This window comes from Pan paniscus, chromosome 21, assembly GCF_029289425.2.
Source record: "Pan paniscus chromosome 21, NHGRI_mPanPan1-v2.0_pri, whole genome shotgun sequence".
Classification (NCBI taxonomy): domain Eukaryota; kingdom Metazoa; phylum Chordata; class Mammalia; order Primates; family Hominidae; genus Pan; species Pan paniscus.
This window is the reverse complement of record NC_073270.2, coordinates 959,140-985,505: the sequence shown is the minus strand read 5'-3', so window position 1 is coordinate 985,505 and position 26,366 is coordinate 959,140. Positions and strand designations below refer to the sequence as shown.

At 42.9% G+C, this 26,366-nt stretch overlaps 1 pseudogene; it reads left to right on the top strand.

Annotated features, from left to right (window-relative positions):
• Positions 1 to 26,366, top strand: part of LOC129394898 (KN motif and ankyrin repeat domain-containing protein 1-like) — a 53,790-nt pseudogene that overhangs the window by 16,717 nt on the left and 10,707 nt on the right.

Here is a 26,366-nt window from a genome sequence, read left to right as displayed (position 1 = left end):
TTAAGTTTGAAATGCATAGCCCAGGTCAGCGACAAGGTCTGCGCTTTGAAAGGTTCTTGTGTTTCCTCTTTTAAATGTCTGGTTTAGCCTTAAGTAGTATTTACTGAGTGCCACATGATCCAGTGGTTGGAGTATATAGGTTTTGCCCTTATCTTCATTCTTTGCATCTGTTTGAACTCATGACAATACAAAACAAGGTGTTCCTGGGATAGGGAATGTTTTGTCCAAAAGAAGTCAACACGGAGAAAACTTTTCCTACAGTTAAGACAGGGTTTGGTTTGGTTTTTAAATGAGGAGAGAAACTGAGAAGTGGAAAACACAACATAGAGTTGAAGTCTTTCCTCTGTGTGCTTCTACTCATGCTGCCAGAGTTAATCACTAAATATCCCATGCCCCAGCTTTCTCAGCCAGGGAGGTGCCAAGGCAAATTGTAAGCCCATGGAGGTAGTCAGGAGCTGAGTGCCCTTGACCTCCATTTAGAAAGGCAGCCCAGTCTGCAAAAGACAGCAGCAGGGACATCTCATCCCAGGCCTCCTGGTTATGCTGCTGACTTTGTCTGTCTGCTACTGACTTTTAGTTTTTTTGTGTGCCTCACATAACACTTTGAAAAACAGGAATCTTAATGTCTGCTGTCTATATTCCAAGAGACTGTAGATGACCAATGAAATTATCTACTGGACAATGCTTTCATGTCTTTTTTTTTTTTTTGAGACAGAGTTTTTGCTCTATTGCCCAGGCTAGAATGCAATGGTGTGACCTCGCCTCACTGCAACCTCCACCTCCTGGATTCAAGCAATTCTCCTGCCTCAGCCTCCCAAGTAACTGGGATTACAGGTGCCTGCCACCATGCCCAGCCAATTTTTTATTTTTAGTAGAGACGAGGTTTTACCACATGTTGGCCAGGCTGGTCTCAAACTCTTGACCTCAGGTGATCCACCCGCCTTGGCCTCCCAAAGTGCTAGGATTACAGGAGTGAGCACCATGCCCAGCCTTTCGTGTCTTCTATAATGAATTCTTTTAAAAATATTTAGTAAGGACTTACTATGTGCTTGTCTCATTAATCATTATCTCTGAGTACTGATGGACATAAAGATGGAAAAAGATGGAAATAGTAGACATTTTAGACTACAAAAGTGGGGAAAGAGGGGAGTGAGGGTTGAAAAATTACCTATTGAGTACGGTGTTCACTATTTGGGTGATGTGTACACTAGAAGCTCAAAGCTCATCATTACACAATATATCCTTGTAACAAGCCTGCACACGTACTCCCTGAATCTAAGATACAATTTTAAAAAATAATACAATCATTATCTCATTACATTGTTTTTAAGCCTATGAGTTAAATATTTGCATCTCCATTTTTACTCAGGGAGAAACTGAAGTTAAGAGAGGTTTATTAACTTGCTTACCCAAGCCGGGCACAGTGGCTCACGCCTGTAATCCCAGCACTTTGGGAGGCCAGGTTGGGTGGATCACCTAAGGTCAGGAGTTCGAGACCAGCCTGGCCAACATGGTGAAACCCTGTCTCTACTAAAAGTGTAAAAATTAGCCAGGCGTGGTGGTGCACCCCTGTAATCCCAGCAATTCAGGAGGCTGAGGTAGGAGAATTGCTTGATCTCAGGAGACGGAGGCTGCAGTGAACCGAGATCATGCCATTGCAGCTCCAGCCTGGGTGACAGAATGACTTGTCTCAAAAAAAAACAAAACAAACTTGCTTACCCAGCTGTTGTAGATCCAGGTTCAAAACATAGGTGTGTCAACCCTTAAAATCATACCAGCTTGCTGTACTGCAACAAACACAAATATTAGTTTTTACCATTAGGTGTATTGCATGTCATTATAATATTCTTTTCTCCCTCTTCTAGGAAAAGCAGGTGATATTCTCAATGGAGACCAGGACAAGGAACAGAAAGACCCTTACTTTGTGGAGACCCCCTATGGTTATCAACTAGACTTAGATTTCCTCAAATATGTGGATGACATACAGAAGGGAAATACCATCAAAAGACTGAACATCTAGAAGAGGCGGAAGCCATCCGTGCCATGCCCAGAACCCAGGACCACATCTAGTCAGCAAGGTATATGGACTTCCACTGAATCCCTCTCATCCTCCAACAGTGATGACAACAAGCAGTGCCCCAACTTCCTCATAGCCAGAAGTCAAGTTACATCAACTCCAATCTCAAAGCCACCTCCCCCTCTGGAGACCTCACTCCCTTTTCTTACCATCCCAGAAAATCGACAGCTGCCACCTCCCTCACCACAACTCCCAAAGCATAACCTTCATGTCACCAAGACACTGATGGAGACCCGGAGAAGACTGGAACAGGAGAGAGCCACCATGCAGATGACACCGGGTGAGTTCAGAAGGCCCAGGCTGGCCAGTTTTGGAGGCATGGGCTCCACAAGCTCCCTCCCTTCTTTTGTGGGTTCTGGAAACCACAATCCTGCCATGCACCAGCTTCAGAATGGATACCAAGGTAATGGGGATTATGGTAGCTATGCCCCAGCTGCTCCCACCACTTCCTCCATGGGGAGCTCCATCCGCCACAGCCCCCTGAGCTCAGGGATCTCCACCCCAGTGACCAACGTGAGCCCCATGCACCTGCAGCACATCCGCGAGCAGATGGCCATTGCTCTGAAACGCCTGAAGGAGCTGGAGGAGCAGGTGTGAACCATCCCTGTGCTCCAGGTAAAGATCTCTGTCTTGCAAGAAGAGAAAAGGCAGTTGGTCTCACAGCTGAAAAACCAAAGGGCTGCATCCCAGAACAATGTCTGTGGTGTGAGGAAGCGGTCCTACAGTGCGGGGAAAGCCTCCCAGCTGGAACAGCTCTCCCGGGCCCGAAGAAGTGGTGGGGAATTATACATTGACTATGAGGAGGAAGAAATGGAGACCGTAGAACAGAGCACGCAGAGGATAAAGGAGTTCCGGCAGCTTACAGCAGACATGCAAGCCCTGGAGCAGAAGATCCAGGACAGCAGCTGTGAGGCCTCCTGAGAGCTCAGGGAGAATGGAGAGTGCCAGTCTGTGGCTGTGGGTGCCGAGGAGAACATGAACGACATCGTCGTGTACCACAGAGGCTCCAGGTCCTGTAAGGATGCAGCTGTAGAGACACTTGTTGAGATGAGAAATTGTGGGGTCAGCGTGACAGAGGCCATGCTTGGAGTGATGACTGAAACTGACAAAGAAATTGAGCTGCAACAGCAGACCATAGAAGCCTTGAAGGAAAAGATCTATCGCCTAGAAGTACAGCTTAGAGAAACCACCCATGACCGGGAGATGACTAAACTAAAACAAGAGCTGCAGGCTGCTGGATCGAGGAAAAAGGTTGACAAAGCCACGATGGCCCAGCCGCTTGTTTTCAGTAAGGTGGTGGAGGCAGTGGTGCAGACCAGAGACCAAATGGTCGGCAGTCACATGGACCTGGTGGACACGTGTGTTGGGACCTCCGTGGAAACAAACAGTGTAGGCATCTCCTGCCAGCCCGAATGTAAGAATAAAGTCGTAGGGCCTGAGCTGCCTATCAATTGGTGGATTGTTAAGGAGAGGGTGGAAATGCATGACCGATGTGCTGGGAGGTCTGTGGAAATGTGTGACAAGAGTGTGAGTGTGGAAGTCAGCGTCTGCGAAACAGGCAGCAACACAGAGGAGTCTGTGAACGACCTCACACTCCTCAAGACAAACTTGAATCTCAAAGAAGTGCGGTCTATCGGTTGTGGAGATTGTTCTGTTGACGTGACCGTCTGCTCTCCAAAGGAGTGCGCCTCCCGGGGCGTGAACACTGAGGCTGTTAGCCAGGTGGAAGCTGCCGTCATGGCAGTGCCTCGTACTGCAGACCAGGACACTAGCACGGATTTGGAACAGGTGCACCAGTTCACCAACACCGAGACGGCCACCCTCATAGAGTCCTGCAGCAACACTTGTCTAAGCACTTGGGACAAGCAGACCAGCACCCAGACTGTGGAGACGCGGACAGTAGCTGTAGGAGAAGGCCGTGTCAAGGACATCACCTCCTCCACCAAGACGCGGTCCATTGGTGTTGGAACGTTGCTTTCTGGCCATTCTGGGTTTGACAGGCCATCAGCTGTGAAGACCAAAGAGTCAGGTGTGGGGCAGATAAATATTAACGACAACTATCTGGTTGGTCTGAAAATGAGGACCATAGCTTGTGGGCCACCACCGTTGACTGTGGGGCTGACAGCCAGCAGAAGGAGCGTGGGGGTTGGGGATGACCCTGTAGGGGAATCTCTGGAGAACCCCCAGCCTCAAGCTCCACCTGGAATGATGACCGGCCTGGATCACTACATTGAGCGCATCCAGAAGCTGCTGGCAGAACAGCAGACACTGCTGGCTGAGAACTATAGTGAACTGGCAGAAGCTTTTGGGGAGCCTCACTCACAGATTGGCTCCCTCAACTCTCAGCTCATCAGCACCCTGTCGTCTATCAACTCTGTCATGAAATCTGCAAGCACTGAAGAGCTGAGGAACCCTGACTTCCAGAAAACCAGTCTGGGTAAAATCACAGGTAGGTGGTACCCTGAGGACCCGGGAATGAGGAAGGATGGGGGAAAATGTCTTTCCAGAAGCTAAGGATTATTTTTTAACTGCTGGAACCATTTTTGGAGGAGAAATGGAGAAAGTTTTAGAGTGGTAATCTGTAGAATGAAAACTAAGAATCAAAATCTATAAGCACCTCTGCTGATTCTTATTATCTGGTAGCCTCACTGGCCTCTGGCTGAGGACTAACGCTGGCAGAAAAGTAAACTGGTGTTGGCTGGCCTAGAGGTTGTCTTCTGGGGCTGCTAGTTTGGTAAGATGCTTTATTCTTTGTCTTTCAGTTATTTACTTGCTCATTATTTATAGAACTGCCTTTAAAAAATCCTACCCTGTTTGTACCCACTATTACCAGTATATTAGCAATTGAAATAGTGGCATAAAATGTTTTCAGTTAAAACGTTTATGAGAGGAGAGACTCCATTAATTCATTCTTTAATTCAGCAAATAATTATTGAATTTGAGCCAGGTGCAATGGTACACATCTGTAGTCCCAGCTACTCTAGAGGCTGAGGCGGGAGGATTGCTAGAGCCCAGAAATTTGAGGCCAGCCTGGGCAACATAGTAAGACCTCCATTTCTAAAAAAATACGAAGTAAAAATTATTATTACTTGGATTCCTACTCTGTCTCAAGCTATAGGCTGTGAAGATAATGTGAACAAAACAGAACAGAGCCCCTGTCCCTGCGGTGCTTACATTCTAGGTAGGGTGCAGGATATAGACAGTAGATCTATAATATGTCAGGAGGTGATAAATACTGTGAAGAAATTAACTCCGGTTATGGGAACAGCAAGTGGTAGTGGTCAGGGTGAGGGCTGTTTGAGATGAGGTGGTCAAACTTGGAGAGAAGGGAGTCTTTTCCCACTCTTTTTTTTTTTTTTTTTTGAGACAGAGTCGCTCTGTCACCCAGGCTGGAGGGTGGTGGTGCCATCTCGGCTCACTGCAACCTCTGCCTCCCAGGTACAAGCGATTCTTGTGTCTCAACCTCCTGAGTAGCTGGGACTACAGGTGCCCACCACTATGCCCAGCCACTTTTTTGTATTTTAGTAGAGATAGGGTTTCACCACATTGGTCAGGCTGATCTTGAACTCCTGACCTCAGGTGATCTACCCACCTCGGCCTCCCAAAGTGCTGGGATTACAGACATGAGCCACCACACCTGGCCCGATAGGCGCTTACATTTTTGTCTGTCTTATTCTTTCTCGTATTCATTGGGATTCCTGCTCACTCTTCCTTCTTGAAATTGAAGCTAATAATCAGAAAGCCACCCTGGATGATTTTATGGCTTACAGTCATTCCCTGTGAGCCTTACCAACCTGATTTTGCTTGTGCCCATGTGCACTGCCTCTCACAGTGTATAACATCATCCTCAGCTTAGGAGCACACTGCCTGGCTTCCGTTGCTGGCTCTCCAATTCTCATGAATCAGTGTGACCTGGGAAAGAGTGTGCATTAGATTAATTTTACATGAAAATGTGTAATACAGACTTAAGCCATCCACAGAAATTCCAGTCTTTCTATTAGTGTCTGATGGGGCAATGATTAAAATAGACTGAAATAGATTATTTTTATATCTTCCTAGGTTTCCACTTTCAAACCTGAATTATTGTTAGTTTTCAGTATCTGTGCTATAGGACAGTTAGTTTGTTGTGGAAGAAAAAAATGAATATGACAGCTCATGTGTGGGGTTTTGGCCTTTTAGAATCCAAAGAGTCTAATAAACATACAGGGAAGTCATTTTAGAATAAACAGGATTAAAATGATCTGTGGACTCAAACAGAGTCTGCAAGAACTCATGCCATGTCTGCTTTGACATCCTTTTAAAAATCATGATGTCAGATGAAGTCAAAATAAAATTCTTAAATACCTTCAGACACAGATGGCACAGTGGATCATCCATTATAAAAGCATTTTGTTCCCAGCCTTCCTCCCTCCTCCCCAAACTGGGGTTTCTATTTCACATTCTTGCCAAAAATATTCAGCTGTAACACTGAAGTAATTTGCTGACCCTCTGAGCACGGAGACCAGGGAGCAAGTTTGGTCTGGCTGTGTGACAGTGTTTTTTCATCTATTTCCAGTCACACTGACATGCCACACATCACTGGTTAGATCCAACCCTGCTAACAAACACCTAATTAATCAGCTAAAATACAGAAGACCTACAGCACTTGTGAACAAAACAATAAATATCGTTAACAGCACTTATTTAGTCACAATGGCAGCCCCTCTCAGAGCACACAAGAACAAATTTTAAGTATTTCTGTAATGCACATCATATTTGTGTTTTCACCATTTTGTTTCACGTTCTAATGAGGAATTAATTAGGTTAGGAAATGAACGCAGAGTATTCCATTTTTGTTATCTGGCATTTGTCATGTGGACTGAAAAAGCAACTTGATAAAGTGGAGATGCTCAACACTTAGAAGCTTTGAGAATCCAGGTGGCTCAGGGTGCACTGTGCATTCCTGTGCACACCATACCATAGAGAATAGCACTCACCACAGTCTAGAATGTATTTCTGGACCAAAAGATATACTGGAGTATAGAAGGGTATTCATCTCAATGTTTGTTTTTCCCAAATAAAACAGTAGGGAATTTGGGTCTGACCCCTACCAAAAAGAGCATATAAATGATCACTTATATGAACCTAACACAGTATTCTAATTTAAGGAAGTTGTTCAGTTTGGGCTCTGAAGCTAGACAGTGTGGGTTCACATTCTTTCTCTGTCACTAGAACAGATTGTCTTTGTTCCTTCACAGGGTTGTAATGAAGATTCAGTGAGTCAATAGGAGTAAAGCACAGAGTATAAATGCTCAATGAAAGTTGGCTGACGTTGTTGTTATGGTTAGAGTATTTCCAGAAATAGAAATGTAGATCTAGAACAAATGATGCCACACAGAAATTGTACAAGTGGTCTTTTGTTTTCAACCTAAATTTTTATCTTCATTATTCTGGGTGATGCCCCTACCCAATTATTATACCTCTCCAACTAACCATTGTATCAATATAAAGAAGTAAATAGATAACAATGGGAAACGCAAAATTGATAAATGTTCAGTCCAGAGTCATTCAGAATCCGTGTCAAAGCTCAAAACGAAGTATATTAGTGGCCAATCCATAGAATTCTGTTCATTTCTCCTAGAGTTGAAGATTTGATGATGGTGTCACTTTTCAGTATGCAAAAAAGTGTTATTTTTAGCAGCATCATAATGCTTAACACTATATTTAATTTCTTAAAATTACAACTAGAGCATGCATCATAAAGTAATAGTTCAAGCATAGGCAACGTAGTGAGACCTTGTCTCTACAGAAAAATTTTTTTAAATTATCTGGTCATGTTATCCTGTGCCTGTAGCCTCAGCTACTCAGGAAACTGAGGTAGGATGATCTCTTGAGCCCAGGAGGTTGATTTGAGGCTGCAGTGAGCTGTGATCACACCACTACACTCCAGCCTGGGTGACAGAATGAGACCTTGTCTGGGGGTGGGGGTGGTGGGGGGAGATTGTGCATGGTGGCTCACACCTGTAATTATAGCATTCTGAGAGCTGAGGCTGGCAGAGTGCTCGAGCCCAGGAGTTCGAGACCATCCTGGGCAATATGGTAAAACCCCGTCTTTACTAAAAATACAAAAATTTGCCAGGCGTGATGGCAGACGCCTGTAGTCCCAGCTACTCAGGAGGCTGAGGTGGGAAGATCACTGGAGCCCGAGAGGTGGAGGCTGCAGTGAGCCATGATTGTCACCCACTCTAGCCTGGGTGACAGAGTGAGACCCTGTCTCAAAAAAAGAAAAGAAAAAGGAAAAAGAAATTAAAAGTTCAGAAGAGCATATAATAAAAGAGTTAAAGCCTCCCTGGCGCACTCCTGTGGTAGCCCGCGTGTGTTTGGTATTTACAGATGTCCATGCTTGCACGTCTGTATTTTAGAAACATATATTTTTGTAATAAAATTTGAATCATACATAGTCTGCCTCTTTGTTTTTTCTCCTAAAAGGTCACGAACATTTTTCTAGGATTTGAGAGACAATATCTTGGTTTTGATGGAATTGGAACCTGATAGTGACCAGAGGTGTTCTGTATTTTTTAATTCCTGATAGTATGAGTTTAATGCATTTAATATTTTCTTTTATAAAATAAAAAAGTTAAGAGGAAATGAGTTTCTGTTATAACAAAAATGTTGGTAAAAAAAAAGTTTATTCTTCCTGTAAATCAGTTGGATTGTTTTCATTTGAGACATAGATTAGTGTTTTCTTTTTTTAATTACTATTTTCTTCTAGAGAGGGAAGAGGAGAGAGAAAATTCCAGACAAATGACTTACAGATACTCTAAAAATATATAACTGTCTCTGAGCAAATACAAACAAAACTATAACAGTGGAATTTAACTGCCTGCCCCATGATTTATAGAACATTCATCTCTCATATTGAAAAGACCTGCTTTTTAAAATCAGCTTCCGTATTTATGCTCTTAGTTATCTTAGTGCATCAAAGGTTAATGAACTCGAAGTCATTCCCATAACTATGAAAGTAAGTTGTAGACAAGAGATCTGAGCCAAAGCAAAAGTAGTCATTACAAAATACGTTTCTAGGTAGTTTTCTCCTCGTTCAAATAATATATCATTTACCTGTCTTAGCACTTGGCTTCTTAATCACTTTCTTTTAATTCTCAAAAGCACCAAAACAATGCAATCCAAGTGTTTCTGGGACCCTGCAGATATAAAAATATGATGTAGGTAGTGGAAGGCCTAGAAGTCAGAAGAGCTGACCTCTCATACTGGCTGTGTAGGTAACTTGCTGTGTCTTTTTTTTTTTTTTTTTTTTTTTTTTTTACTTTTAAGACAGGGTCTCACTCTGTCACCCAGGCTAGAGTGCAGTGGCATGATCACAGCTTGCTGTAGCCTGAACTTCCCAAGCTCTAACCATCCTCCCTCTTCAGCTTCCCGAGTAGCTGGGACTACAGGTGCATGCCACCATACCTGGCTAATTTTTGTATTATTTTTAGAGACAAGGTCTCCCCATGTTGCCCAGGCTGGTCTTGAACTTTTGGGCTCAAGCAATTCACCTGCCTCAGCCTCCCAAATTATTGGGATTACAGGTGTGAGCCACCATGCCAGGCCACTGTATCATTTTAGAAAGGGAGATTGTGGACTTCCATGGCCTCCTGTGTCAAATAAATAGGGTGAGATTAGTTTTTCTCCTACAGTCCCTTCAGCAGGATTATTCTGTACAAGTGTGAGTTAACTGTTTATGTTGGTGACCACACATGTATTAGCATTCAGGCTGAGGTCTGAGAGGAGAGCGTAGAAACAACATATTTGTCCTTTCTCCTCTATCAAAGCTACATGCTTTTCCTCACAAAGTAGTATGTACCAAAAAAGAAGATGGTCCTTCATGAATAATCTCTACTGCCTGTTCCCCAAACCATCATTTGGGCTTAAAGAGTGAATTCATGCTCGAGCCCCCCCCCCCCCCCGCCCTTTTTTTTTTTTTGAGACAGATTCACACTCTGTCACCCAGGCTGGAGTGCAGTGGTGCAATCTCGGCTCATTGCAACCTCCACCTCCTGGGTTCAAGTGATTGTCCTGCCTCAGCCTCCTGAATAGCTGGGACTACAGGCACACGCCACCACACCCGGCTAATTTTTTTTTTTTTTTTATTTTTAGTAGAGACGGGGTTTAACCTTGTTGGCCAGGCTGGTCTCGATCTTCTAACCTCATGATCCACCCGCCTCGGCCTCCCAAAGTGCTGGGATTACAGGCATGAGCCAGCGCGCCCGGCCTCAAGCCCTTTTTCTTAAAAACAAACATTATTTCAGATCCCTTTGAATTTTTAGTCATACTGTGGGAAATTAACCTAAATATTTGAAAGGACTCCATAATGAATTGGAAATTTCTACCTGTTCTCAATGAGTAAGTTTAGATGTTCTTTAAAAATTAAATCAGAATGTCAAGCTGAAAATGTGGCACAGCAACATGGTTAATTAGCTGGCTACACTCTTCTTTTTTGTGTTTTCAGAAAGCTCTTGGCACTATCAATACAAATATAGATCAGCATACCAGAACAGTTGGAATAGGTGAACAGAGCAACTTTTAAAATCCATTTTAATATATTTTTTTAAATTGATTTTCTAACAAATTTGGAAACCCATGGCTATATACCAATAACTAATACCCATTCTGGACAGATAAATGTTACACAGAAGACTGGAGAATTGATCTCTTTAAAACCCATTCAGCTCTAGTTTTGGGTGATTTTTTTTTTCTTTTTTTAAGAGATGGGGTCTTGCTTTGTCACCCAGACTAGAGTGCAGTGGCATGATCCGGGCTCACGCCACTGCAGCCCCCAACTTCTGGGCTCAGGGCTCAAGTGATCCTCCCACCTTCCAGCTCTAGTTTCATTGAATTATTTTTCTTGTAAAACAGTTTGCTTTTAACATTCCTTTATGTCAAGGACATAAAGTTTTCATTTTAAGTGGCTTGTTTTTCATTATAGTCATCTCATTTGCCTTAGAATTTAATATATGGATAATTATAAAAGCTAAGTGCACTTCGGAATGATAATTAATGCATCAAAGGTGTTCCTCTTATTTTCCAGGACACTGAGATGTCTGTCACTTGTTGTCCTTTAGTGATCACTAATCTGACCAAGTCGTAAAATGAGGCTCATGCTTTATTGGTGTTTATGGCCGTTATAAGTTTGAGTTAATGACAGAAGACTTCACAGTTGCCCACTCTGCTGTCCATTAACTTCCCAGTTGTGCCTGTGAAAACCGTTGCCACCTGGTGAGAATTTTGAGCATCTAGACCAGAGTGCCAGAATTCTGAAGGTGTTTTGTAATTACTCCACATGTTGCTGTCGTTTTGTTTTGTTGAGACAAGGTCTCACTCTGTCTTCCAGGCTGGAGTGCAGTGGTGCAATCATAGCTCACCATAGCCCCTAACTGCCAAGCTCAAGCTATCACACGTGAACCTCCCAATGGCTAGGACTACAGGCACTTACCACCATGCCCAGCTGTTTTTTGTTTTGTTTTGTTTTGTTTGTTAGAGAGGGGGGTCTCACTATGTGGCTCAGGCTGATCTGCAACTCCTAGGCTCAAGCAGTTAACCTCCCTCAGCCTCACTAAGTGCTGGGATTACAGGCGTAAGCCAATGCACCCAGCCTGTTTTTTGTTTTTCCTCAGAGACGGGGTGTCATTCTGTCACCCAGGTTGGAATGCAGCCTCAATCTCCCAGCCTCAAACCATCCTCCAGCCTCAGCCCCTCAAAGTACTGGGATTACAGGTGTGAGCCACTCCCAGCCTGTAATTACTCCTGTTTTTATCCCTATTGTTCAGGTAGCACTTACTTTCTGTTTAGTATGAACATCTACCATTAGTGGCCCAGGGCTGTTAATTAAACCACCAGCAGTTCCTAAAAATTCACATGGATCCAAGTTGATAGGTTGAAACTAGAGGGGAGTCTAAATTCTTCATTTCAGTAGTCAACTTTTATATTGGTTAATTTAATTCAGTGGATCTCAATCCTGGCAGCACAATAGAATCACCTAGGGAGAAGTTTGAAAATACTGATGCCTGCAATTGGAGACACTAGTTGTATTACCAAGGCTTTGACTGGAATGGCATGTTTACAGACTGCTTTGGGGAACTGAAGTTGATCTTTAGAGCCAATGGAAGCCCCTTGGAAAAACTGACCTCCCTCATACCTTGTCCTTTACAGGGTTCCTAACCTGTGGTAAGTAAAGAATGTCACTTTCTGACAAGCTCAGGAGCCCCAAGTTATTTTGGGACCTCGGGAAAAGAGGAAGTCACCTAATTTATATAGGTATCTGCAGGCACAAATAAATTCTTGGCTGGGCTCAAGAGGTTTGTAAAAGGTCTAATTTGAGATTCCTTATGAAAAATTTCAGCAAAGTCAATGTAAAAGAAAAAGGGGGGTGCTATATGGCAAATACTTACTCTTGCTGCACTTTATGCAAATAATTAGCCCAAGCATAATAAGACTAAAACTTATTTTGGAAATAAATTGGTCCTACTATGATTGGTCTTTGGTAGAAATAGAAAACCAGAGAGAGAAAAATTATGTTTCAGAAAAACTGTAGTACCCCTTTTATTGACTCCAGCCTTGTCCATTTTTTTGGATAAGGTTATCTGCTGATAACTCAATAATTGATTGGTTCTCAGGGTCATTTACCTGGGTCCCTCAAGGCTTCAGGTTGGTTCTACAGGGACTCCTGAAGCTAGGACTTTCACTTCTTGTGGTAGGGCTTACTATTAATCTTACAGTCTGCTGTTCACTTATGTGCTGTACTAAAACTGTGGATAAGAATGACCCCAACCAGACACCAGTGAAGGCATATGGTCAACTTCAAGACGGTTTCACTCCTCTTACCTTGGGGGCAATCCCTTCCCCAACAATGTTCCATAAGCAAGAAGAAATTAGAGCTGTCATTAGCCTTTCCCATCTCCATAGCTCACACCTCAGGATTGAGGTGTACCAAAACCCAAGGGGGTGGGGACATTGAAACTGCCTTTCCAAAATCATGACAGTAAAAGAAACCTGACATAGCTGACTCCATCTTACTTCTGACCTCCGAGCTGTCCTTGTTCATTCCTAGGCACAGGCCAAGCTAACTGTGGGTAGAATTTGGTTTATAATTTAACCTTAAAGCAAGGATGATAATAGCCCTTCCCAAGACTAAACTGCCTTTGTAAAACTAATGAAAGCACACAAGGTTAGAATTATGGAAGGGCCCTGAATTCTATTTTATTTATTTTATTTTTTTGAGATGGAGTTTCACTTCAACTGCAAATAAATGTTCATTCTCTCTCTCTCTCTGTCTCTCTTGCTCTGTCTCTCTCATATCTGGACCCATCCAGATAGTTCATTGTATCTACATTTTTTAAAGTCTCACCCTCAATTCAGGTGATTCTAAAGGGTAGCTAGGGTTGAAACGACTAAATTTTGTTTGTTGGCCTCTTTATTCTTTGGCTTTCCTGGCTGCACGTTTTCTTCGTTTTGCTCAAACACAGCAGTCATTTGTCAGTCTTACATTGGTGCATGTGGTGCCTACAACTACAAATGGGTCCTTATCAAGTTCAGAGAATTGTTTATAGGCCACTCAAGACCAGCCAGAGTTTCAACACCATCCAAAGAACATTTTCTGGCAATATAGGTGACCAATTCCCTCTGACTTGACAAAGGAGAGCCAGTTTGGAATTTAATGAGGTTCTTTTCCTTACCAGTTAAGCCTCAGTAGAATCCTCATGACCTTTGGTTGAATTACATGGACACTTATTAAAGGCTCTCAATGGTCCCACACTGTTCTAAGCACTGGACAGGACACCAAATAAGAATGTAGCATGGAGGAACTCAAGATGCTGACCATCTCATTGAGGAGACAGGGCATATTTGAATCTGGACCATAAGTGCTACAGGACAATGATGGGGAAAAAAGAGATCTCTGTGGAATGGTTGGAATGGTATCATAGAAAAAAGACTAGAGAAGATAGAACTTGGGCCAAGCCTTGAAAAGAGTATGGGTCGAATTCAGCTGGTGAAGGATGGTGCATTTCCAGACCTGTAGGATGATCTAATTACTCCCTACTCACAGAGTTGGAGTAATTAAGTCACAGGACCACTCTGAACAGAATGGACAGAGTGGAGGAGTAGCTGAGAGGTAAAGTTCCCGCAGGCAAGATGAAACCTTCCACCTTGACCCTTGGATGCCTGCAGGAGGAGGTGGACCTTGATTGGAGAAGCTTTAAAAAGCCCTAGTTTACAAAAGTAAGCTGTGGTGAGAAAAATTATAGCACCTGGTATTCCTGGGTGACACTATCTGGAAGGGGTGGGAGGAAAGGCTTACCAGGTTGTTAGAAATGTTCTGTATCTCTGTTACAGAGGTGGTTACACAGGCGTATACATTTACCAAATTCCATCCGACTTACACTTAAAATCAGTGCATTTTCGTGGGGCATGGTCACAAGCCCCTGGGTCCTGTGGTCCTAGCTACTCCAAAGGCCAAGGTGGGAGGATTGCTTGAGCCCAAGAGTTCAAGGCTACAGTTAGCTATGATCACATTCCATTGCACTCTAGCCTGGGTGACAGTGTGAGACCCTCTCTGTAATTCATTCTGTGCATTTTATTGTCTATAAATTGTGTTTGAATTTTTAAAAAATTTTAAGTTGTATTTAAACAAAGAGAACCTATGGATTAAAAGACTTTAAAATAATAGCAACCAATGGAAATACATGACTGGAATTCTGATGCAAACACCCTATTAAAGAAATTTTTTAGAGACTATTGGAGATTGGGCACAGTAGCTCATGCCTGTAATTTCAGTACTTTCAGAGGCCAAGGTGGGTGGATAGCTTGAACCCAGCAGTTCGAGACTAGCCTGGGCAACATAGTGAAACCCATCTCTATTAAAAATACGAAAAAAAAAAAAAAAGAAGCCAGGTGTGGTTTTGTACGTCTGTGGTCCCAGCTACTTGGGGGGCTGAGGTGGGAGGATTGATTAAGCCTGGGAGACAGGTTGTGGTGAGCAGAGATCACGCCACTGCACTCCAGCCTGGGTGACAGAGTGAGATGCCATATCAAAAAAAAAGACTATTGGAGAAATTTGAATACTGACTGGATTATGTGATAATCATACTTATCTTTTTTTAAGATTTGATAGTTTTAGCCTCATTGGTTTGCATTTTTTAGAGTTCTTTTAGGGACATATACTGAAATATTTATGGATGAAAATGATTGAATCTCTAGCTGTTGCTTCAAAATAATCCAGTGTGAGTGGGCAGAGGGAGTTATCAGAGAAGCCAGATATTTTCTAATCATTGTTGAAGCTAGTAATGGGAAGACAGGAGTTTAATAAACTATTATCTACTTTTGTATCTGTTTTATGGTTTCAATAATAGTCAAAACTACCATGTATTTGCGTTTAAAAAGTCATTGTTGGTTATTGAAGAGGAAAATGCTTCGTACAAGCATTTCTCTAAAAAGAGTGTTCTGGCGGCCAGGCACGGTGGCTCACACCTGTAATCCCAGAACTTTGGGAGGCCGAGGTAGGTAGGTGGATCACCTGAGGTCAGGAGTTCGTGACCAGCCTAGCCAACATAGTAAAATCCCGTCTCTACTAAAAATACAAAAAACAGCTGGGCGTGGTGGCGGGCGCTTGTAGTCCCAGCTACTCAGGAGGCTGAAGCAGGAGAATCACTTGAACCCGGGAGGTGGAGGTTGCAGTGAGCAGAGATCATGCCACTGCATTCCAGGCTGGGTGACAGAGCGAGACTCAATCTCAAAAAAAAAAGAGTGTTCTGGCATTCAGTGATTAACTAGTGAGACTTTTTGGAGGCCGCTGCAATATTTTCTAAGTAATGATGAATGGACTTGGAGAAGGAAAAATGAAGATAAATGCCCTGCTTTATTTACTTTGCTTAAAAGAAGTCAAAGGCACATTAGGCATTTCATATTTGCAGTTAGGGGACATCAGGTCACATAGTGTTAAACGTTGTTTGGACCGCTGAATTCAGTATTGTGTGTATGTGTGTTGAGGAGGAAGTTGGAGTTGTAAAGGAATCGTCCAGGTAGCCCCCATGTCCCACAGCTAAAGGAGAAAGCATTGTGCTGTTGATTTGTGGACAAGGGAGTGTTCACAGAATTAGGAAATGTGAGTTCTAGTTCAGCTCTGTGGCCTGGGGCAAGTCCTGAACCTAGCTGGCCTTCAGAATCCTTAGCTGGAAGTATGAGAATTAAAAATTAGGGATATCCCTTGAGGTCAGGAGTTTGAGGCCAGGCTAACCAACATGGTAAAACTCGGTCTCTACTAAAAATACAAAAATTAGCCAGGCGTGGTTGTGCACACCTGTAGCCCCAGCTACTTGGGAGGCTGAGGCAGGAGAATCGCTTGAACCCGGGAGGTGGAGGTTGCAGTGAACTGAGATCGCGCCATTGCACTCACTCCAGCCTGGGTGACAGAGCAAGACTCTGTCTCAAAAAAAAAAAAAAAAAAAAAAAAAAATTTAGATGATCTCTAATGCCTTACATTGAATTTTTTGCCAGCTCTCACTCTTTTACTATAGCGTCATTGTTTTAAACCAGTTTTCAAAGTGGGCCACCTGCATCAGTGATTCTTGTAGGTGGTGGGGAATGTCAGAAATGCCATCACTTGGCCCCCATCCCAGAACTGCAGAATGATCTTCTGGCAGCATGTGCCTGGGAATCTGCATTTTAGCCAATGTCACAGGTGATTCTTATGAAGAATAGAATTCAGAGCAGTTTTAGGGCTCGTTATTCGTTCTTTTTCTTCATATTGCCTCAAAATACAATCAACACTTAAGCTGCTTTTCTTCTAAGAATCTAAGAGATTTCAGAGCTTTACTTTGAAAGGGATAAAGTTGTAATCACCTGACATTGTGAGTAGATTTAAATGTTTAATTTTTGTTAGTAATTTATAAAGTATAATTTAGGAAATACTAGAGACAAAAAGAAAAAAGTTATAGTAGCCTGTGACTCTTTAGCCTTAGCAAAGCAGTGTTAAATGGGTTTCCTGTATATCCTTCCACGATTTTTCTAATACATATATATGTAAATATAATTATTTACTAATGCCAGTAGGCAGCAATGAGAACAAAACCTCTTTTGTATTTTTTTTCCCCATGAGTCAAACATAAGACTTCAGATTCAGATCAATTCTGGTGTGCTATAAGGCAGGCCTTTCCTACAAGGGGTGGAGAGGCCAGCCTTTCTTCTCTTGGTGGGAATGGCCTGAGCTGTGTTGTGGGCAGGCCGCTGATTTGTGTGATGTATCATTAGAGGGAATAAGCCCATTGATCTTTTCTAGTTTCCGTTAAACTTGAACTGAGAGGCCAGGCACGGGGGCTCACGCCTCTAACCCCAGCACTTTGGGAGGCTGAGGCGGGTGGATAACCTGAGGTCAGGAGTTCGAGTCCAACCTGGCCAACATGGTGAAACCGAGTCTCTACTAAAAATACAAAAATTAGCTAGGCATGGTGGCACTTGCCTGTAGCCCCAGCTACTCGGGAGGCTGAGGCAGGAGAATTGCTTAAACCGGGAAGGCGCAGGTTGCAGTGAGCCAAGATCGCACCACTGCACTGTAGCCTAGCAACAGAGTAAGACTCTGTCTCGAAAGAAAAAAACTTGAACGGAGACAAAAATTAAAAATAAGGCCAGGCGTGGTGGCTCATGCCTATAATCCCAACGCTTTGGGAGGTCAAGGCGGGCAGATTTCCTGAGGTCACAAGTTCAAGACCAGCCTGGCCAACATGGTAAAACCCCGTCTCTACTAACAATACAAAAATTAGCCAGGCATGGTGGCAGGTGCCCATAATCCCAGCTACTCGGGAGGCTGAGGCACAAGAATCTCTTGAACCAAGAAGGCAGAGGTTGCGGTGAGCCAGGATTGCTCCACTGCACTCCAGCCTGGGCAACAGCACAAGACAAGACACTCTCTCAATTAAAATAAAAAATTATTTACCAAAGTAGGTTTATTTTCTCCGTATTATTGTATGACCTATTTTTAATACACATCATGCTCATCTATGTTAATATTCTCCTATATCAAGATTTGTAATGGCCATATAGAATTCCTTTGTATAAATATACCAGTGCTTATATGGTTGTTTCTTACAAGCAGACTGTCTGCCTCTTTTTACTGTTTTAAACATGGAAACAATAGCCTTCTGTATCTTTTTGTACATCCTTAGGATAAAACTTTTAGACAAGTGAAATAATTTTTCATTTTTAAAAGTGATTTTGAACACAGTTAACCCATATTCAGTATAGAAAAAATGGCAAATCCAAGGAAATTTTTTTTTTTTTTTTATTAGAGTCTCGCTCTGCCGCCCAGGCTGGAGTGCAGTGGGACGATCTTGGCTCACTGCAACCTCTGCCTCCCGGGTTCAAGTGATTCTCCTACCTCAGCCTCCCGAGCAGCTCTGGATTACAGGCACTCACCACCATGCCCAGCTAATTTTTGTATTTTTGTAGAGATGGAGTTTCACCATGTTGGCCAGGCTGGTCTCAAACTCCTGACCTCAAGTAATCTACCTGCCTCAGCCTCCCAAAGTGCTGGAATTACAGGCAGGAGCCACCACACCCAGCCTAATCCAGGGAAAAATTAAAACTACCATAGCTGTTTCATTTAGCACAGTCAGATAACTTATCGTGTGTGTGTGTGTGTGTGTGTGTGTGTGTGGTAATGTATTTTAATAGGATCACACAATACATGGAATTTTATTATCTGCTTTTTTCAATTAACCATATATTACAAACATTTTTCCACATCACCCACATTGAAAATTCTACAATATATCTGTAAACCAAAAATAAAATTCTAAGCCCCCTAACCAACGGAATAGATCCCTCCTGTCAGCCAGGGGATTCCATAGTAAGCCTGAAAAACTAGTTCAGGCCATGATGGGAAGGAGGTGTCAAACATGCCTCATTATACCCTCCTCCCTTTGGAATTCAGGCACAACTGACCAGCATTAACATTAAAACAGAAATCTTAGGAGTGACAAACAGACTCTTTATAGCAATAAGATAACAAATTCCAACCTGACTCTCCTATAGCATCACATGACAGCAGACCCTAAAAGAAATTGAAGTATTTTACCCTAAAATATATTTCTTCGATGTATTTTGTCTTTTTTTGTTTTGTTTCTTTTGTTTTCTTGAGATGGAGTCTCACTCTGTCACTCTGTCACCCAGGCTGGAGTGCAATGGCACAATCTAGGCACTACAACCTCCACCTCCTGGGTTCAAGCCATTCTCCTGCCTCAGCCTCCCAAGTAGCTGGGACTACAGGCACCCCCCACCATGCCTGGCTAATTTTTGTATTTTTAGTAGAGACGGGGTTTCACCGTGTTGACCAGGCTGGTCTCGAACTCTTGACCTCAGGTGATCCACCTGCCTTGGCCTCCCAAAGTGCTGGGGTTACAGGCATGAGCCACTGCTCCCGGCCTCTTCGATGTATATTGAAATGGCCCTGCAAGGCTGTCTCTTATGGGGAATATCTACATTATGTAGAGAATCCCCTTACCTGTCCAGGCCTTTTCCTGATCAGGAGAGATTCAGAGTCTGGTACCTATTTAGGTCTGAAAAGAGACGTTTACCATCTATGTAGATGAAGCCTGCTACCCGGAGGCTTCATCTACATAATAAGAACCTTGGTCTTCACAACCCCTTATCTTAACCCAGACACTCCTTTCTGTTGATTCCAGGCCTTTAGATAATAAGTTAACTTTTTCAACCATTTGCCAATCAGAGTATCTTTGAATCTACCGAAGACCTGGAAGCCCACCCTTATTTGAGTTCTTCCACCTTTCTAAACTAGTGTATACCTTACATGCATTGATTTGTGTTTGCCTGTAACTTCTAGTCCACTAAAGTGTATAAAATTAAGCTGTAACCCAGCCACCTTGGGCACATGTTGTCAGGACCTCGTGAGATTGTGCTTTTGGCCTTGGTCATTCATACTTGGCTCAGAGTAAACCTCTTTTTTACAGAGTTTGACTCTTTTCATTGACATATCTGTATACATTAATTACAAAATGTTATTTAATCCAAATTGCTTCGGTCAGTATACAGATTTTAAGTGGCTAACATATACAAAAGCACTCTAGTAGATTTAAGAGAAAGTTGATCAGAACTGTTTGATGCCCTCAAAATATTTACCATCTACAAGGGAGTCTAAAACCATCATACAAGTCAGCTTGTACATTATATCACAGATCCCAGGAGAAGGTACAGAAGATGGGCTGTGAGAGTTCAGGGCAAGAACATTGTTAGTGAAGGAGATCAGGGAAGGGCCTGAAGAGGCAGTGATGGGAGGGTGCGGCTGTGTGAAGGTGGGGGAAGAAAGGTATTCCAGGTAGTAGAAGGGCATAAGCTGAGGCATGCTGCCGGGAAACAAGAGACCTGCATCTCTATACAGCGAGTACTGACACTTAATGGGATGCAGTCCCTGTCCCAGTAAGGATGACAGGAGGAGTGGGAAATGAAGTTGGGGGGGTCAGCCAGTACCAGGTTATGGATAGTTTAGAATCTCTGGCTCTGCAGTGTGGACTACATTTCCTGAGCAGTGGGTGCTTTTTAGGCGTTGCCACATTTTGTCTTAGCTGGAATAATGATGGCATTGGAGCTGGCTGGGAGTAATGCTCTGAAGCATTGTGCCAGAGTGGAAACAGTAATGGAAGAGGGGCAGTAAGAATGCTACTTCCGTGACTAGAAACCAAGGCTACGATGGTAGCAGCCAAAACAGAGAAAAGGAGAGGTGCTGTGGAGTTAGAATGGCAAGGCTCGGCAGTCTGCCCATGCTCATGAAATCAGGAAGGCTGGAGAGTCAAAGGGGCTTCTGAGGTTTGGTGGCTGGGATAATAGGCCCATTTTAAATTATGAATGGCAAGAATTGTTTTTTTTTAAGCCTGCTTTTTCAGTCCTAGCATCACACACTCTGTACCTTTCTTTTTCCTGATAGGCAATTATTTGGGATATACCTGTAAGTGCGGAGGCCTTCAGTCAGGAAGTCCCTTAAGCTCCCAGACATCCCAGCCTGAGCAAGAAGTGGGGACCTTAGAAGGAAAGCCAATCAGCAGCCTGGATGCCTTCCCCACTCAGGAAGGTACGCTGTCTCCAGTGAACCTGACAGACGACCAGATCGCCGCTGGCCTCTATGGTAACTTTTCTCACTCACAGTCATTGGCATCAGGATTCTAGGGCCAGCATTGCCAGCATTCCAATTTAATGTCAACGTACCTTTTAAATTGACCTGGAAGAAAGTTAATATCGTTATTCGGAAGGTAGGCCCAGAATATCTTTAAATAAGGTTACCAAAGAGGCCGGGCATGGTGGCTCACACCTGTGATCCCAGCACTTTGGGAGGCCAAGGCAGGCAGATCACTTGAGGCCAGGAGTTCGAGACCAGCCTGGCCAACATGGTGAAACCCCGTCTCTACTAAAAAATACAAAAATTAGCCAGGCATGGTGGTGCACACCTGTAGTCCCAGCTACTCCGGCAGCTGAGGTGGGAGAATCACTTGAACCTGGGAGGTGGAGGTTGCAGTGAGCTGAGATCACGCCACTGCACTCCAGCCTGGGTGACAGAGAGAGACCCTGTCTCAAAATTACCAAAGAAAGAAAGCTGTACAAGAAAGCTTACCTGATATTACAAATTATGAAATATTTTAAATAGCATTTTATTCACGTTCTGGCAGGCATAAGTTTTTTCAGGTTATCTCAGCTGAAGAAAAATAATAATCCCTGTTTAGTACGTAAATGGTCCTTGAGGCTTGTGAGACACGACATCACTTTATAAGCAATAAAGCCGGATACAAATGTCAATTTTCACTGGCTTTGTTATGTCTGGAAGTACTAATTGATTTTTTTCCCATGTGAAGAATGTTATTAATGGAACTTGGAATTATTTTCTTTGCATGAACACACTTTCCCATTGAATTTTGTGGAAACTTCTCACATATATATGCCAAGATCTACATTTACATGCATGAGAAAAGAACTGTACAGGAAAAAAGATCATTTAACATGTATGGGTGTGAGTTTTCATTTTTATTGCCTTGACTTTTTCACAGCATGTACAGACAATGAAAGTACACTGAAGTCCATCATGAAGAAGAAAGATGGTAACAAAGATTCAAATGGCGCAAAAAAGAATCTTCAGTTTGTTGGCATTAATGGAGGGTAAGGAAAGATGGTGGTTCTAGAGGCTAATGCTGTCAGTCTCCTTTGCCTCCTGCCTAAGTCACATTTCAAGGTGCCTAGTCGGGGAAGCGGCCACAGCGCAGTGATGAAAGATTCCCTCCTCAGAAAGGCAGAAAGGTGCATTTGGGCTTTTCTTTCCTCCTCTGGTGCTGTCTTTAAGGATTTGTCACTCTCTTAAGGATACCTGATGAAGCTGAGTGGTTTACATCTCACCTCTGATCTGAAAGAAATAGTCTTCAGCGAACGCAGCAGGGTTCCTGCACTGTGTTGGACAACTTGTACTTACCTATATAAGAACTCACAATTGAGCAGAAAAAGACTGAGAGCATCACTCTCTGGGCCAACGATCATCATCTTTTCCTTCAAAATGGGTCCTTTTGCTTAGCTCTCCATGTTTATGACCCAAATTGTAGGGCCTTTCACAATTGATAACCACATCACCAGTTTGCTTTCTAAATACAATGGTTATTGTTTGTTCCTTCTCTTTCCATTGGCCCACGTACATAGTTAAGCCCCTTTGTTGTCCTACAATTGAATCAAATCAATGAATTGATACATGGCCCCCACAAGAAAGAAATAATATAAAGTGTACCATTAGGGTTTAACCTTATGGTGCCTGTTTTCCAAATCTAGAAGTTTTATTCAGTGATAATGGCCAGGAGATTTTGGAGGGCATACACCAGAAAAACTATTGATTGCCTATGTAATCTATTCACCTTGATACTGGGAGAATTAATAGGATGAAATAGGAAGAAATGGGGTGGGGGGGGACAAAAAGTTAGCACCTACCGATCTGTTTTCCATAAAGTATGTTTTCTCTTGATTTATACTAAGCCGGAGATGCCATTATTTTCTTTAACAAGTGTTACATGATACCAATTGGTTATATGATACCGATTACCAATTTAAGTTAGAGTCCATTCAAAACCACCAGGCATTTAAATAGACCTTACTTTGAACTTCTAAGTGCAGGATCTAAAACCACTAGTGAAATTTCTGGAGTCAATTAGCAAATCCCTTATAGAAATTTCTATCACTGGGTCTTCGTGAGCACACCTTGCATCTCCTGAAATCCCAATTGCCACCTAGGTATGAAACAACTTCAAGTGATGATTCCAGCTCAGATGAAAGCTCTTCTTCCGAGTCAGATGATGAGTGTGATGTCATTGAGTATCCTCTTGAAGAAGAGGAGGAGGAGGAGGATGAAGACACTCAGGGAATGGCAGAAGGGCACCATGCAGTTAATATTGAAGGTTTGAAGTCTGCCAGGGTGGAAGATGAAATGCAGGTTCAAGAATGTGAACCTGAGAAGGTGGAAATCAGAGAGAGGTGTGGTATATTCCCCTTCCCTCCCACATTTAATGTACTTTGGCAATAGAGTTGGCCAGTTCAGAGCTTTTGTAATTAAATGTTTGCTTTTATCTGTTCCTCAGAGGTATACACATCTTGAGATACTAATATATACAAGTGCAGAGTATTGCAACTCTTAGATCTCTTATGGTAGAATGGCCTGATAACCTAATCACCCTTGTTTTCTGAAACCTTAACTCTGCTATATAATTTAACATATGGAACCACAATCCACTAAAACTTCCATTGTTTGAACACCTTACCTTATATTTAAAGACATTTTAATTTTTTGGTGGCCAGCCTACTGTAAGATTTCAGATTTTATGTTTAGCCATTTATCTTGATACAGGATCATTGTGTGGATGAGGCCTCAGCCAAAGATCACATATACTGTAAAGATGATGCGTATCACTTACATGTTTGTATTTTGTTACACATTGAATGATCAGGAATACCACAAGAATGGAGTTGGGTGTATCATAAACAGTAGCTGAAAAACACTCTGGTTGGCTGAAACATGTGCCTCAAAATGTAAGTTTTCAAGACCATTAGATAAGGATTTGATGCTCATAAAATAGAGAGTAGAAAAAGTGGAAACTTCAGTATGGTTCTTCACTATGTGAAATAGAAATAGAACATTTCACAAAACTTACCTCTATTTAATTTGGCAAATGAAAGTTTAACTGCATTAACACAAGGTAAGTGTTTTTAGTTTATATTTCCAAGTGTTTCACATGGCTTTTTAACAGCTTTGAGATGTAATTTATATACCATATGTCATTTTTTTACTCTTCATATGGGTTAAACACTTGAGTCACCAAATGTGGGTTCAGATGTGTGGTTTACTGGTCAGCACAATGGATATATGGTAATTTGTGGAAAGTCAAGGCAAGAGGATCGCTTGAGCACAGGAGTTTGAGACTAGCCTGGACAACATAGTAAGACCTCATCCCTACAAAAATATCAATTACCTGGGCATGGTGTCACATGCCAGCTGCTCTGGAGGATAAGGTGGGAGGATCACTTGAACCCTGGAGATTGAGGCTGCAGTGAGCCAGTGCACTCCAGTCTGGGTGACAGAGCAAGACCCTGTCTCAGAAAAAAAGTAATTTGGGTCTCCTTCAACCCCCTTAAGATTAAAAATATTTTTTAAAAACTTAGAACAGGTTGGGCACAGTGGCTCACACCCATAATCCCAATACTTTGGGAGGCTGAGGCAGGCAGGCAGATAGCTTGAGCCCAAGAGTTCGAGACCAGCCTGGGCAACATGGTGAAACCCTGTCTCTACAAATACAAAGCCGGGTGCGGTGGCACACACGTGTAATCCCAGTTACTTGGGAAGCTGAGGTAGGAAGATTGCTTGAGGCTGGGACAGCAAAACTACAGTGAGCCATGATTGCACCACTGCACTCCAGCCTGGGCAACAGAGTGAGACCTTGTCTCAAAAAAAAAAAAAAAAAAAAAAAAGCAAACTTAAAAATGGCAAAAAAAAATCTCTACATGTTATTCCAGAATGTCATAAAGGCCAATTGGTGAAGCCGAATGTCACCCTCCCAAACAAGGCCTCAATCTCTGGCTGGAGGTGTTGGCTCTGCACAGTGGACGTAACCCTTAGACCCCTAAGGATTTCTGTGCTGCCTCCACCCAAGCACCTTGTGCCATAATGACCTGCCTAGGCTGGCTTGGGGCCACTTGCCTTTTAAAAATATATTTTTAAAAGTTGAAGCTGTGCACAGTGTCCCACACCTGTAATCCCAGCACTTTGGGAAGCCGAGGCAGGTGGATCACCTGAGGTCAGGAGTTCAAAACCAGCCTGGCCAACATAGTGAAACCCCGTCTCTACTAAAAATACAAAAATTAGCTGGGCCTGGTGGTGCACACCTGTAGTCCCAGCTACTAGGGAGGCTGAGGCAGGAGGATTGCTTGAATCCAGGAGGTGGAGGTTGCAGTGAGCCAATATCATGCCACTGCACTCCAGCCTGTGCGACAGAGCATGACCCTGTCTCAAAAAAAAAATTATATATTTGGGTTGAAATAAAAATGATTTTCTTCTTGTGACCAATCGTAACTTGTTTTTTCTCCTTTCAGGTATGAATTAAGTGAAAAGATGTTGTCTGCATGCAACTTACTGAAAAATACTATAAATGACCCCAAAGCTTTGACCAGCAAAGATATGGTGAGTCTGACCTGCAAACACCATCCCCAGTGTGTGCAAAGTGCATGAGTGGGTTCATTGTCAAGGCCAGCTGTAGGCTGCCCGAGTTGTTGCTTGCATGCTTTTCTCCTGAACTGTTTCCAGCATGAGTGGGCTGGGTGAACATCATGTGGTCTTGCTCCCTGAATCACACTGCCAGCGTTTCCTTGAGGCCCAACTTCGGACATCCTTTACCCACCCTGGACTTTTCCTGGGGTGGAGGCATCTGTGAGACATACACTTGCAGACAGAAAGGAGGGCTAATTGCAGTCAGTCGTCATCTTTCTACATATTTCATTTCTATTTATAGAACAGTAAGATCCAGGGAGCAGCATCCAAGAATTTTTTTTTTTAAGTTAGCGTATGTTTTTAAAAGAAACCTATCTGAGCCAAGGTCAGCATTCCTTTCAGTTATGAAACTGTATGTTATGCTCTGATGTGGAATGCAGGCGGCCACTATTTTTAAACATAAAAATAACCGCACTTGTCATCTCGCAGTCTAAGAAATTCAGAGCAAACAGCAAAGAGTTTGTGGTT